Source organism: Triturus cristatus, chromosome 7, assembly GCF_964204655.1.
Source record: "Triturus cristatus chromosome 7, aTriCri1.1, whole genome shotgun sequence".
Taxonomy (NCBI): Eukaryota; Metazoa; Chordata; class Amphibia; order Caudata; family Salamandridae; genus Triturus; species Triturus cristatus.
Window position 1 is genome coordinate 594,837,231 of NC_140590.1, and position 15,629 is coordinate 594,852,859.

Below are 15,629 nucleotides of genomic sequence, written 5' to 3' on the forward strand. Positions count from 1 at the left end.
TATCTGAGGGCTCAATCACTCCCAACTCCAACATCTTTTGGACTTCTGTCCTTATGCAGTCCCTGACATGATCAGGTTGCCTGTAGATTTTATTCTTGACAGGCAGACTGTCCCTAGTGTTCACTTCATGAGTGCACCAGGGGGTCTGACTTGGAGTCAGAGAAAACATATGTCTATAAGACTGAAGAACTTGTCTACAGTCTGCTTGCTGCTGGTCAGTGAGGCTGCCTGCCAAGGCTACTCCATCAACTGACCCATCGTCAGGGTTCTGAGAGAGCAGGTCTAGGAGAGGGTCACTCTCTTCCTCCTGTCCCTCATCTGTTGCCATGAGCAAGCCCATGTCAGCCCTGTCCACATATGCTTTCAACCTATTGACATGATGTACCCTGTGGGGACTTCTGGGAGTGCCAAGGTCTACCAAATAGGTAACCTCTCCCTTTTTCTCCAAAATGGTATGGGGTCCACTCCACTTATCTTGGAGAGCTGCTGGGGCCACTGGCTCCAACACCCATACCTTCTGCCCTGGCTGGTACACCACCAAGACAGCCTTTTGGTCATGCCAGGCTTTCTGTAATTCCTGACTTGCCTCCAGGTTTTTAGTTGCCTTCTTCATGTACTCAGCCATCCTGGAGCGGAGACCAAGTACATAGTCCACAATATCCTGTTTAGGGGTTTGAGAGGTTGCTCCCATCCCTCCTTCACTAGACAAAGTGGCCCTCTAACAGGATGGCCAAACAAAAGCTCAAAGGGGCTATAACCAACCCCCTTTTGTGGCACCTCTCTGTATTCAAAGAGAAGGCATCCCATTTTCGCCTAAGCTTTTCTGGGAGCCCCTTGATCATACCCTTTAAGGTCTTGTTGAATCTCTCAACAAGACCATTGCATTGTGGGTGGTAAGGGGTGGTGAACTTATAGTTAACCCCACACTCCTTCCACATTGCCTTCAGGTAACTACTCATAAAGTTTGTACCTCTGTCAGACAATACCTCCTTAAGAAACCCCACTCTGTAAAAGACTCCCAGGAGGGCCCTTGCCACCACAGGTGCTGTGATGGTCCTAAGGGGAATAGCTTCTGGGTATCTAGTGGCATGATCCACTACCACTAGAATGAACCTGTGCCCAGATGCTGTTGGTGGGTCCAGGGGACCAACTATGTCAATCCCCACCCGCTCAAAGGGCACCCCCACTGAGGTTCTGTAGCGATTCGAACCTGTGAATTCGGTATCATAGTACTGACACGATTTTGGTACCAATGAACCGCAAACGATCCATTGTATACATGACAGTGTTTTCGCTGCGCAACTAGCATGAATTCACTGGAAAATAGGGCACTCTCTCTTAAACGCCATGGCATCCATTTTAGTTACGGCATCCATCTTGTTTCTTGCCCTCACATAGTCAATGAACGGACGATGACCCCGGCAGAGTCACCTTGTTAAGGACACGTAAGCTCGAGCCCGAGAAAGGCTGACGCTGCATGACTCGGCAGAATCAAGCTGCCTCCCTTGCCTGAGGCCAGCCCTGTTATACTGGTTCTCGTGTCCGTTGTCCTGACTGAAAGGCCGAAGACGATTGCCCTGCCCGTTTATGATCCATAAACACCTCTTATCCTACATTTCAATCCTTTGCACCTGGCTCTGCTCCTTTCTTTCTGGGCTTTTATAATGGGGAGGTTACGATTTTTATGATGGGGAGGATCAAGTAGAGAATGAAAAACTGTCGAGAGGACCTGATTGAATACCGAAAACCCACAACTAATCATTGTTTGATATTTATTTATTGTCTGTTTGGGATACCGGGTTAGGCATGAGAAATATTCGTGTAATGTTGCCCCAAGACATTTTTCTTGTATTTAAGAAGCAACCCACTTAATGCAATTTGAACAGCCTCGTAGATTCTGCCTCTGTGTGGTTCCTATGATTTCTGTGTCCCTGCAGTAAATAAACCTTGGTCTTTGACGCCGCCATCGAGAAGCCCGTGTCTCTGTTTATTTGTGCACCGAGACAGGAGGAACTCAGGGGTCTTCGGGTGTTGTTTCCCTGACACCTCTGGACTCTTAAAAGTCCAGAACCTCAAATTGGCGCCCAACGTGGGGCGACGTCATCCGGTACCGGTCCAAAGCCTGAAAAGTTCGAGAAGTTTCGTGTGAAGATTCCGGAGGGAGGTACCCCGCTTCATCGATCCCTGCATGTCGTAAAAGTGGCCCGACGATCTCTTCCACGAGGGTTCCCGTTCCCAGACGGCTACAGAGGACCGCTGCCTTGACTGTCGCCCTGTCTTGGACCCGAGGTGCAGACCTTAGTACGGCGAGACGTAGACGGGTTCTCCTTGGTGACGTCTTCCACATTTCAGTTAAGTATTAAGTGGGTTGTGCTCAGCTTGGTTATTTGGATACGTTTGTTTTAGATTTGTAGATTATCATTGGTTGCTCTTGGTAAGATAATCTTTGTATTTGGTATTGGTTCATTTTGGTAGGCCTAAGTTCTCTGCGCATTTTGGTTGGAATTTGTCCTTGTAGTCATGACTAAGGGTAACAATTGTTTTTTGTCCTGGTTACGTTGCAACGGGGATTCACGGTTGGAGGACTCGTGTTTGGTTCCTCCGATTGGGACTCCTACATATGAGCTCTATTGTAAACATGGTGTGGGTCCTATTACGTATAATGAAGTATGGGTCCGTTATACCAAGAAAGATGGTGTCCTTAGTTGGCCACCGCATGGTAGTTTCGAAACAGAAATTCTAGATAATTTAGAAATGAAGTTGTTTAAGAGAAAAGCCCGGCCGGCAATGTTTGATTCTTTTCGCGTATGGCGCAAAGAAGCCAAACAGAGAGAAATTAGGAAAACAAAGAAAGAACAGAAAGAGAAAGGGTTGACCTTGATGGAGTCTGCTAGGCAGCTGCATGTCAACGAGACCGAGAAAGCAATAGAGATAGAGAATAGAAAACACAATTTGGCAATTGATAAATGTTACCCTGTATTGCCATCTTGTCCTGCTAAGCCGATAGAGGACCCTGAAAAGGACCCTCTGTTATCTTATCTGTTGAGTTCACCTCCACCGTATGCACAGGGTATTACAGCACCACAGTTACTACCTGTTGTACAGGCAGCTGCTGGTCAGCATGGAATAGGTGCTCCACTTCCTTTGAATCCAGCTCCTGTCTTTCCCGTGATCAATGATCCTACGGCACCTCCTCTTCCTGGGTCGCCTATTCCGCCTTCGCCTATCGTTTCGCAAACTGCTTTACCTACTACTCCTACCCTTACTACTTCATCTGCTTCAGCTGCCCTGTCCCCAAGCCCTCTCATTCTGACTCCGCTTTCCGTTCGTCGGAAGATAACCGACTCTGTAACTAATATCTTAACTCCTCTCTACAGGTCTTTAATTGGGACCCCCGTTTCTGACTCTATACAGAGACGTAGCCAGCTTCCTGGTCCCGAGGAACGAGACACATTAGATTCGACAGCTCTTAGGTGGATGTTGAAAGCTGCGAAGTATGATGCACGAAGAGTGTTAGACACATTTATGCAATGGAATGAACCTACTCAAGGTTATGTTTTTGACGTGATGTGTTCTCTTGTGCGTGAAGAATGGGAAGATGATGACTTAGATTCCGCCCCCTCTGATTTGATAAATATTCAACAGAAATTCACCACCGGAATGGTGATAGGTTCAGAAGTAAGAGGAGCGATAGAATTGATTTTAGCCTATCGGGATGAGTCCCCTTTTAGGGCGACAAGAGACCCTGATGGTACACCGATAACTAGGAAAAGACGAGGTCAATATCCGATGAGGGAAGTTCCACCGATATGGCGTGATGCAGTTCAAGCTGATGCGGCTCTGGGTATTTTGGCTGCTCCGGCACAATTCCAGAGAGTGTGGATACACATTCCTTGGAAACGGGCTGAAGTATTAGCACTAAAACAAGCATTACCAGACCCTCGTAAGAATCCTGCTGGTTATTACAAAGAATTAACGCAGACAGTCCAAGCGTGTATCATGAATTTGGCAGACATTGAAATGCTATTTGGTAATGTAGTACCACAGCCTATATGGGAGAACCACCCAGTCGCCTTAGGAGGTGATTGGGCAGCTATCGTAGCGGCAGACGCACAGCAGGTTGGCGGAGCTAAACCCGAACCTCTGATTGCTGACTTACCTGGCAGAATAATTAACCTGATGAAAACGCTGATGCCAGCGTTACGAGTAAATTGGGATAAACTATCAGCATGCAAGCAAAAGAAGGACGAAAGCGTCTCTGACTTCTTCACTAGATTTGAAGAGACTTTCGTAGACCACAGTGGGCAAGATATGAGTACCGAGGGAGGTCAGAGATTGTTTGTTGACAAGTTCGTGTTTAATTTACTACCTGAGCTTAGTAACAAGTTAAAGGATTCTGAAAGTGCATGGGCAGTGTCGACGACAGCACAGATACTTGCAACTGCACAGTATTATGAGAATAGAGAGAAAGAAGAAAAGGAAAAGTCAGAAAAGAAAACGAAAGATTTAAAAACTAAAGTCCTTTTGCAACAGGCATATCCGCCTCGTTCAAATCAGTCAGATTCACAGCAGCGACCCCAGTTTCAACAGCAGCCACAATTCCAGCAAGGGACGGCCCAGAGATTTAATTATAGTTTACCCCGACAACAGTTAGCATGGAATCAGTGTGCCTATTGTAAAAAGGAGGGTCATTATAAGAATGAGTGTCCAGTACTACACCCACAAACTAGTGGTGTCCCAGCACAAAGAGGTCATGTTGGGTTTATGCAAGCTCCTAGAGGTAGAGGACGTGGTACAATGACACCACAGGCTGATCGCCAATCGAATTATTTCGACCAGCGAAATGTACAACCTACGCAGCCAGGTAGATCTCCGCAGTACCATGTTGAAGATTACTACGATCATAATGAAGAGATTCATAGAAGCGACCAATAGGACAGCCACAGGCAGAGAGAGGGAGTAGTATCGGTTCCAGTTGATCAGAGTGGACCTTATGTCGCAGTAGCTACCTCAGGCGTGGTCGAACCGTTTCTGTTGGATACTGGTGCGGCAAAAAGCTCAATCATGCATGCGAAACTCCCTGGCGCACCTTTGTCCGGCTTAACGAACACTTCAGTAGGTTTCTCAGGCGCCCCTGTTCACAATCCTGTGTCCAATCCTTTATCTATCTCTGTTGGGCCATGCAAGTTAGAAGCACCCCTTATCCTAACTACTGGTTGTAATGAGAATCTCCTTGGTTTGGACCTGTTGAAACGCCTACATGCGACACTGTACTGTTCCCCTTCGGGAGTACAGCTCACATTAGGAAAAAGAGTAATCTCTCCGATGTACATGTCAATGGACAAGCTCCCACCGGAGCTACGTTCTCTCCCTGATACTCTTTGGGCAACTGGTCCCAACGATGTAGGCCTCTTGGAAATTCCCCCTTACGTGGTAAGTCTGAAAGCTAATGTTAAATTTCCACGAATCCCACAGTATCGGATTTCAAATGAAGGTGAACAAGCACTCTTGCTGATTGTGAAAGACTTGATACAGAAAGACGTGATTGAGGAAACTAGAGGAAACGTCTGCAATAGTCCTGTCCTGCTGATTTTGAAACGCACTGACCCTTCCAAACCTCCAATCTAAAGATTTGTGATTGACCTCAGAGAGGTAAATAAAATTGTGATTCCACAGTTCCCAGTGGTACCAGATATCACCGCATTGTTAACGTTGATTCCTGCATCGGCATCATGGTTTACAGTGATCGACTTGAAAAATGCATTTTTTAGCATTCCGATAGCGGAAGAAAGTAGAGACATTTTTGGTTTCTCCTTAGGAGGACGCAGTTTCAGATTCAAACGCGCTCCACAAGGTTATTGTGAAAGCCCTTCAATTTATAGCCAAGCATTAAAAAGTCAATTAGATGCTCTTGTACTTCCTCATGGTGTTGCTCTGATCCAATACGTAGACGATCTTTTATTAGCCGCTGACGACAAGGAAACTTGCAAAACAGCTACAATTTCTTTATTGCGTCACTTGTCAGACCTACATCACAAGGTGTCACCTTCTAAACTACAATATTGTTGCCAAGAAGTGACCTACTTAGGTCATCTTTTGTCAAAGGAGGGAAGAAGGTTGACCCCAGAGAGAATCAAAGCAATTTCACAGATGACTGTACCAAGCACACAAAGAGAAGTGAGTGCGTTTTTGGGTATTACGTCCTACTGTAGGCAATGGATCCCAAATTTTTCTCTCATGGCGAAACCATTGGTAGCCCTGACTGGAAAAGGTGTTCCGAGCCCTTTGCCATGGTCTGATGAATGTCAACAGAGCTTCTCCGACTTGCGTAATGCACTGTGTTCAGCTCCTGTGTTGGGTACTCCTGACTACAGTAAGCCGTTTACTCTATATGTCCACGAAAGAGAAGGTTGTGCATTGAGTGTATTAACGCAACAATTTGGCGACAAACAGCGGCCTTGTGCATATTTTTCCTCCACGTTAGATCCGGTAGCCAGAGCATTGCCAAGTTGTTTGAGAGCCACGGCAGCAGCCGCAGTGTCTATTCGACAGTCTGCCGGATTAGTCATGAACAACATGTTAGTAGTCATGGTTCCACATGCTGTGGATACACTCATGAATAGAACGAAAACTCAGCACCTCACCAGTGCTAGATTATCAGGCTACGAGCTGACACTGTTGGCAAGTCACATTCAGATCAAGCGATGCAACATATTGAATCCAGCAACACTGTTGCCGACTACTCAGGAGTCGAGTGATTCAGAGCCCTATGATTGTTGTTTCAGAACTGAAGAAGAGACAAAAGGTAGAATTGATTTAAAGGATACTCCGTTATCAGACCCAGACGGCACGTTATATGTCGATGGGTCCTGCTTTAAACTCCAGAATGGTGATGTGACGGCCGCGTATGCAGTTACGACTTTGAGTACGATTGTTGAGGCTGCAAGAGTGAGTCAGAATTCTGCCCAAGCAGCAGAATTAATTGCATTGACAAGAGCGTGTGTTTTAGCTGAGGGAAAGAGAGTGAATGTGTTTACTGATAGCCAGTACGCCTTTGGCGTCGCACACAATTTTGGGCGTCTCTGGAAAGAAAGAGGTTTTCTCACGTCCCATGGAACTAAGATCCAACATGGACAGCTAGTCAGCGATCTATTGGAATCCCTGACCCTACCGAATGAAGTTGCGATTGTGAAGTGCAGTGCACATCGAAAGATTACGGATGATGTTGGCCGAGGGAATGCATTTGCCGATGAGGTTGCCAAAGAGACGGCCAAGAACATGACGAGCCGAATGTATGTTGCAACGTCTGCAAGATGGATTGCTGAATCAGGAATGTGTGAGAATACGATTGACAGTGTGAAAGCAATCCAAAATGAGGCAACTGAAAATGAGAAGAATGAATGGAAGGAGAAAACGGGTAAAATGGATCCAAGTGGATGTTGGATTGATCTGTCTGAGCAGCAACGTTGGATGTTACCTGACGCGTATGTACTTGCAGTAGTCACGATGGCACATGGAGCGGCGCACATCAGTTCGAAAGGGATCTGTAAAATGTTAGCTCCAGTATGGAAGAACGATGGAATTACTAAGTGTGCGGAAAGAGTGGTGAAAAACTGCATGGTATGCCTGATGCATAATCCTGGCAAGGGAACCCCAACCCCAACTGGTCATTTTGCTCCCCCTTCTTGTCCCTTTGAAGTGATTCAATTAGACTATATCCACATGGACAGGTGTAACAATCTTAAGTATGTCCTAGTGGTAGTATGTGCCTTTTCAAGATGGATTGAGGCATACCCATTAAAGGATAACACTGCCATGTCCACTGCCAAAATCCTCCTCAAAGAGTACTTCCCTAGGTATGGTATGCCACGGATTGTTTGGTCAGACAACGGAAGTGAGTTTGTAGGGAAAGTTATGAAGAGTGTGTGTGCAGGTCTAGGAATTGTACAAAAATTCCACAGTGCGAATCATCCACAGTCAGCAGGTTTGGTGGAAGGATACAATGGTACCCTGAAACTGAAACTTGCGAAAATTCAAGCTTCCACTGGTCTCTCTTGGCCAGACGCACTGCCTCTAGCTTTACTGTCCACCAGAGCGACTGTACACTCTCGAGTAGGGCTTAGCCCATATGAGATTGTGTTCGGTCGTCCTGCTAATGTTTGGGGAGTCCCTAGGCCAAAGGAATTTAAACAGATCGAATACCCAATGTTGATTGATTACCTTTATGACTTGACTGCTAAACTAAGCCTTATTCTTCCACAGGTATTCGAATCCTTGCCTAAACTGCCGGAGAGTCCAGGTCATACGTTGAAACCCGGCGACCAGGTTGTGGTGCGGAACTTTGAACGCACCCGAAACCTTCAGCCAAGATTCGTGGGCCCGTTTCAGGTCCTCCTCGTAACCAGAACTGCAGTACGGCTAGCTGGAAGGAAGAATTGGGTGCACGCCAGCCACACAAAGCGTGTCCCTCTTCCACTCCCCTATGACAACTGGGTTAGACGAGGAATTGGTGTGTCCGAAACAGAACCTGTTCCTAGGCACATCCCTTTCAGTGATGCAGAGTACCTAACGGACCATCCACAAACCGAAACGCAGAACTTTGGCACCTCAGCAGAAACCGCTCCTTTGAATCCTGAACCAAATATCGCACAAAGTGAACACTTGTCTCCTGTGGAATCGAACATTTCTGCACCTGTGGACCAGCTATTTCAAGACCAAACAAGACCCAGAAAGTACAGATATAATCTACGTTCTCATGTTATGAACTAATGACATTGCATTATTGCCCTTCTGTTTAAAGACTATAAAACTGTTTTGATCATACTGCATTCCAGTCAATCAGGAAGTTTGCTAGAATTTTTTTTTTATTTCTGTTTCTTTCACCTTGCCATCTGGGTTACCGTAGGGTCGTAACGTGTGCCTTGTTTTAATTTACAGGGAATCAGACATTAGGTCGGTTTCTTCTGTTTGTCTTGGGAACTCCCAGGATAAACAGAGGTAAGTTTCTAACAGGTACAAACCATCCGTTGCGAACGGTTGTAGAAGATGGAGCTTCCTGAATTACGACGGGTTAAAGTCATAAATGTGCACAAGACAAAATTATATGACATATTGTATAGTAAATGTTTCCTAATGCAATGTGCCCTAACACTTCTGATTGTCTTTATAACTCTAGTAGGCGGAATTATTTTTGGTATTCAATTGATCTTTGCACCTGTTACGTCCACAGTATCTCCCCATATTTCTGTTTCCCCAACTATTGGTACTATTCACTCTTTCCACCCTTTTCCTGCTCACGAGCAAGCTCGACGCTCTGAGTTTATAAATAACACTTTCATTCAGCTCTTGCATCAACATCAACTAGTGGTCAACACAACAAACTGCTGGGTATGTGGCCTGATACCACATACCATGGACAAGGGCATCCCTTATTTGGTTCTGCCTTTCAGTTATAATGGATCATTCTGGGCATTTCAGACCATGTTCGCCTATGCTCTAGAGACCTACCCTCCACGACCTCCGCGTTCCACCCGGTATAACTCTGCTAATAGAGCCTTGGTGAAAGGAATCACTGATATGGTGAGAGATGTCACTAATACTCCGTACATTCCCAAGGATGAGTTGCGAGTCTACATGGGGTGGAACATTACAGAATATGGCATTACTCTGGGTGAGAACAAACGTAAGAGCTCAACTCCGATCTGGGTCGTACCCTACCAAGGTCAGGTCTGTTTGCAAGGGAATGGGAGGAATCCGAAGGCTCGACTGGGGAAGAGTGACTGCATTGAAACATATGTGTTCCCGTCACTATCTTCCCCTGCATTCTTAGCCGCTAAGGGTACCTATTTTGTTTGTCAAGACAGAGCATATACATGGCTGCCCGCTGACTTCTCAGGCTCATGTTATATCGCTCAACTGTTACCTCCGACATACACTGCTGCACCGGATTATCACAAAACGAGAGTTGTGAGAGGTGTATTCAGTAAAGAGGATACTGCTGGCCAAGAAGCAGGAGACTTTTTCAAAGGTTTCCTCCCGTTCTGGGGGCCTATGGTCAACAGTAGAAACCTGCGTCAGCTAACACGAGTAGTTGAATCCACCATTATTGAAACTACAGGTGCCCTTCGTAACCTGACAGCTGAGCTTCAAGCGGATCGCCTCATGACGTTACAGAACCGTATGGTTCTTGACTTGTTACTTGCAGATCGAGGTGGGGTATGCAAAATGATCCAATCAAGTTGCTGCGTTTTTATCCCAGATAATGCGCCAACAGTATACAAGGCCATCTCTAAGTTACACAAATTCTCCGACTCCATTCACGTAGAGGAAGGTGACTGGTCACTAATGGGATGGTTCTGGAACCTGTTATCTGCATGGGGGTGGAAGGTTCTAATGGTCATTGGTGTTACGTTAGTATTTTTATTCTCGTGCTGTCTCATTATTCAGTGTGGCCCTGCCTTATGTAGCGTTTGTGTTTCATCATGCGTAAGGAGACCACCTGTTTTCAGAGATACGCCACGGGATAGAGTAATGCTACAACAACATATCAGTGACCTGATGAACATAGAACTGGACTCTGACATTGACATAGAGTGAGTTGTTGCCTATGTAAGGGCAAAAGGACGGTCTGAGGTTCTGTAGCGATTCGAACCTGTGAATTCGGTATCATAGTACTGACACGATTTTGGTACCAATGAACCGCAAACGATCCATTGTATACATGGCAGTGTTTTCGCTGCGCAACTAGCATGAATTCACTGGAAAATAGGGCACTCTCTCTTAAACGCCATGGCATCCATTTTAGTTACGGCATCCATCTTGTTTCTTGCCCTCACATAGTCAATGAACGGACGATGACCCCGGCAGAGTCACCTTGTTAAGGACACGTAAGCTCGAGCCCGAGAAAGGCTGACGCTGCATGACTCGGCAGAATCAAGCTGCCTCCCTTGCCTGAGGCCAGCCCTGTTATACTGGTTCTCGTGTCCGTTGTCCTGACTGAAAGGCCGAAGACGATTGCCCTGCCCGTTTATGATCCATAAACACCTCTTATCCTACATTTCAATCCTTTGCACCTGGCTCTGCTCCTTTCTTTCTGGGCTTTTACAATGGGGAGGTTACGATTTTTATGATGGGGTGGATCAAGTAGAGAATGAAAAACTGTCGAGAGGACCTGATTGAATACCGAAAACCCACAACTAATCATTGTTTGATATTTATTTATTGTCTGTTTGGGATGCCGGGTTAGGCATGAGAAATATTCGTGTAATGTTGCCCCAAGACATTTTTCTTGTATTTAAGAAGCAACCCACTTAATGCAATTTGAACAGCCTCGTAGATTCTGCCTCTGTGTGGTTCCTATGATTTCTGTGTCCCTGCAGTAAATAAACCTTGGTCTTTGACGCCGCCATCGAGAAGCCCGTGTCTCTGTTTATTTGTGCACCGAGACAGGAGGAACTCAGGGGTCTTCGGGTGTTGTTTCCCTGACACCTCTGGACTCTTAAAAGTCCAGAACCTCACCACCACAGGCAATGGTATCAGGGGGGCCTTTGTGGATTTACCTGCCTTGCCACTTGCTTGGCAGGTAATGCAAGAGCTGCAAAAGGTCTTACAGTCTTCACTCGTCTGGGGCCAATGAAAGTGAGGGACAATTCTGTCCCAAGTCTTGTTTTGGCCCAGGTGTCCTGCTAAGGGAATATCATGGGCCTGTGTGAGCAGGAAGCCCCTAAACTTTTGAGGTATGACCAACCTCCTGGCTGCATCAGGCTTGGGGTCTCGACCCTGTGAGTAAAGGAGCCCTTCATCCCAATAAATCTTATGGGTCCCACTGGCATTCCCTGCAGCCTCAGCAGCAGCTTGCTGTCTGAGGGGTTCAAGAGTGGGGCAGCTCTGCTGCTCCAGGCTCAAGTCTGCCCTAGAAGGTCCCCCTGCCCCCAAGAACTCAACCTGATCAGGTTCCAGTTCCTCTGGGGCAGTTCCTTCTTCAGGAGCTAGATCCTCTTCTGCTAAAATAGTCTCTACAGACTGTTCCTGGGGGGAAGGCTCTGCCTTACCCCTGCTACTCCTCCTCTTGGAAGGTCCTTGGTCCATTTTTCCAGGATCCAAGGCCTGATCAGTTCCTGTCAGCTTTGCTTTTGACCTTGTCAGGGCAAACACTTCTGCTGGTATACCCAACATTGCTGCATGGGTAGTTAGCTCCACCTCAGCCCATGCTGAGGTCTCCAAATCATTCCCTAGTAAACATTCAACAGGTAGGTCTGCACTCACCACAACTTTCTTGAGGCCAGTTACCCCTCCCCAGGAGAAGTTCACAACTGCTAGAGCATGGTCAGTAATAACGTTGCTTGCATTGGTCACTTGGTAAATTTCTCCAAGTATGATCTGGTTAGGGTCTACAAGGTCCTTAGTCACCATGGTGACACTGGCCCCTGTATCCCTGTAAGCTAGTGACTCCCTTTCATTAATTTTTGGCTGTTTTCTGTATTTGCCCAGACCACTGGGGCTCAGAAACAGGGACAGGTCCCCATCACAAACTAGAACAGCCTGAGTAGGAGTTCTGACTAGGCCAGAGTCCTCTCCAGATCCCAGGGTCAACCATACTATGCCCTTGTTCTGTATACCACCACCTATGGTTGCACTAGGGGGAGCAGCTGCCTTAGGGGCTGGTGGAGTGGTACTTGTGGAGTCTTTGGCCTTATTACAATCTGAAGTCCAATGGGTCTTCTGCTTACAGAACTTACACCATGGCTTCCTTGATTGTTTAGCTTTATTAGCTTGGGTATTGTCAGATGAAGATTTTTGGGGGCCTGTTGAAGACTGCTGGTCTTTTCCCTTTTCCCCACCCTTCTCAGAGTTCTTGGCATCTTCCTTTTTAGTTGCACCACCCAAGGGCTGGACCTTCTGCTTAATCCTGGTTCTGACCCATTTGTCTGCCGTCTTTCCCAATTCTTGGGGAGAGGTCAGATCAGAGTCTACCAGGTGCTGATGTAAAAGCTGGTTCTGACAATTATTAATAATCTGCTCCCTCATTATGAGATTATACAATCCTTGGTAATCATTCACCTTACTGCCAGTTAACCAACCTTCCAGTGCCTTGGTAGCACAATCAACTGAATCTACCCAATCCTGATTCTGTGCTTTTTGGGTATCTCTGAACTTAAGTCTGTATTGATCAGTGGTTAAGCCAAACCCATCTATTAAAGCATCTCTCAGGATATAATAATCATCAGCATCCTCTTCTCTAACAGAGAGGAGCTTGTCTCTTCCTTTGTCTGCAAAGGAGAGCCGCAGGATTGCTGCCCACTGCTCTACTGGGACCCTCTGTACTTTACAGGCCCTCTCAAGAGCAGATATCCATTTGTGGATGTCATCTCCTGTATGATAGGGGGGCACAATCTTGTGGAGGTTCCTATTGTCAGGGACTTTCTCTCTAACTCTAGGGGTTTCATTACTGCCACCAGGGGTCTCTAGACCCCACTTTGTTGAAGCTTTCTGAAGCTCCAGGGACTCCCTGTCTAATGCTAACTGCTCTCTCCTTAGTTGTAGCTTTGTCTGCTCAAACTGGAGCAATCTGCATTTCCTCTCTTGGGAGGATTCTCTCCTCTGAGGAGAGGCAGAGGTCCTTTTGGATCTCCTAGAATGGTTGGACCCCTCTGAGGGGGGTCTGTTCCTTCTGGGATCCACCACTCTCCCTTTAGGGATGGAGGGAGTGCCTCTTGGGCCATCACCTCCATGTTGTGAGTGGTCTGGTTCTTCCAGGTCAGGATCTTCATCATCTTCCTGGTCCTCATCAGAGTCCTCTCTAGGAGGGTCCTCTTCTGAAGGGTGCCCACCCAACCTGTCTACCCCATCAGACCCTAAAGTCTGCTTAAAGTCTGCTATGAGCAGGATTTCCCTGAGACTTTGGGTATTGGCACCTTTGTTTGTCTTAAGTTTCCTAAAGGTGCACATCTCCCTGAGATCAGCAAAGGAGAGATGATCATATTTGTCGACTGGGACCCTTTGGGGTCCTTCCAGAGCCTTATGGGCACCTGAACCTAAAGACATGTCTAGTGTAGTGATAGTGGTGTATCTACCTACACTAAGTGTGGCCTACTTAACCCTTTCTTGAGTTGTAGTCAAGGTGTGCTAAACCCTCTACACACAACTCCTAAGTTCAGTAGAACTTATTGTATTCTAAGCATGAATTTATATGTACCTTTGGTACCAAGTGGCTTTCACTTTAGAAATTCAATTTGTTATCTGGTAAAACAATGGCAAGCTTGAATCCAACCGCTGCACACCAATGTGAGAAGTTGGCCTGGCATGTGCTGTCTCCTAGTTATAGGGACACCTTGCACCAGTCCAATTCGACTCTTATTGATGATAGGTTTAAGACAACCTTTAAAGAAAGCTATCCTAGTGGTAGCTGTGGAGAGCAGCCTTCAGGCTAAGTCTTGAAGGAGTGTTAAGCTTATTGTTTTACCATAATACCCTCTTGAATAACCAAATGAAAGAGTAGCCCACACAGGTATATATATAAAATATATGTATTTATTCTAGACAGAATCCCACAGTCTCTTTATGAAGCTGTGGCAAAGTTACAATATCAAACAAGCATTGATAGACACAATAAATAGCACTATTAACATTGGGCCCCAGGGGGGGACCAAACCATATACTAAAAAAGTGGTATAAGACCCACGACAATTCTACAGGCAATGCCTAGGGCATTCTGGATCGCTGGCCCCTTAAGAATCCACCCCAGGTTATGAGGAAGGGGACCCACGGGAGGCGCGTGCAGTGCAAGTAGCTGCTATCGGGATCTCTATTACAGCCTATGGAGAATGTCGCGGTTGGAAATAAACAGTTTAAAAATACTTTTAGCAGGAGTACAAAGTTAAAACTTTAGACTTAAGCTTTTGAAGAGCCCACTACCACGAGAGTACCGAGGTACCACTGTTACCTGCCCCAGGGAAGCCGGGTGCATAGGCCGTTTCTGCTGTCGGGTCGCGGGCTGATTTTCAATGGGAAAATAGTCAAAAGTTCTGCTAGCCAAAAGCGTCTATGATGCCGTGAAGGTCAAAGATGTGAAGATTGTAGAGAAGAACCTGAAAGCAGAGGGGACAGAGTCTGGGTCACGGCAAAGTGACCAGGAGGCTCACAGCAAGGAGCCCTTCGATGTCGGGTGCTTCAGGTGGAAAGTGGTGTAGCTTGGATCTGCAGCCACGGGCTCCGGGAGGCTTCAAGGAAGGCCAGCTTCAGGAGGGCGACTGTCCCATGTTGGGTGAGGGTCGCTGCGGTGTTAGTGTCCGGATTGGATCCACTAAGCCTTGGCAACCGCAACCCACAAAGAATAAACAAATCTGCTACAGTGCAGACCCACAAGATCTGGGAGAGGTCTCCTTCAAGGAGACTGTAGAGCAGGCCTGGAGTAACCAGGGGAACTCTTGATTGTAGAGATAGACCTCAGCTAGGGCCCACAAGTCAAGAGACAAGGGACCGCGGGAGGTGGCAATTTGGAGTGCGTAAAAGGGCACCCACGGGCCACTGGAGGGGGCTAGGGTGCTGGTCCTTGGCACAATTGCTGTAGAGGGGTTGGCTCAAAAACGGGCCAAAGCACAACTTCCCCACTGGTCAGGGTCGTGTGCTAC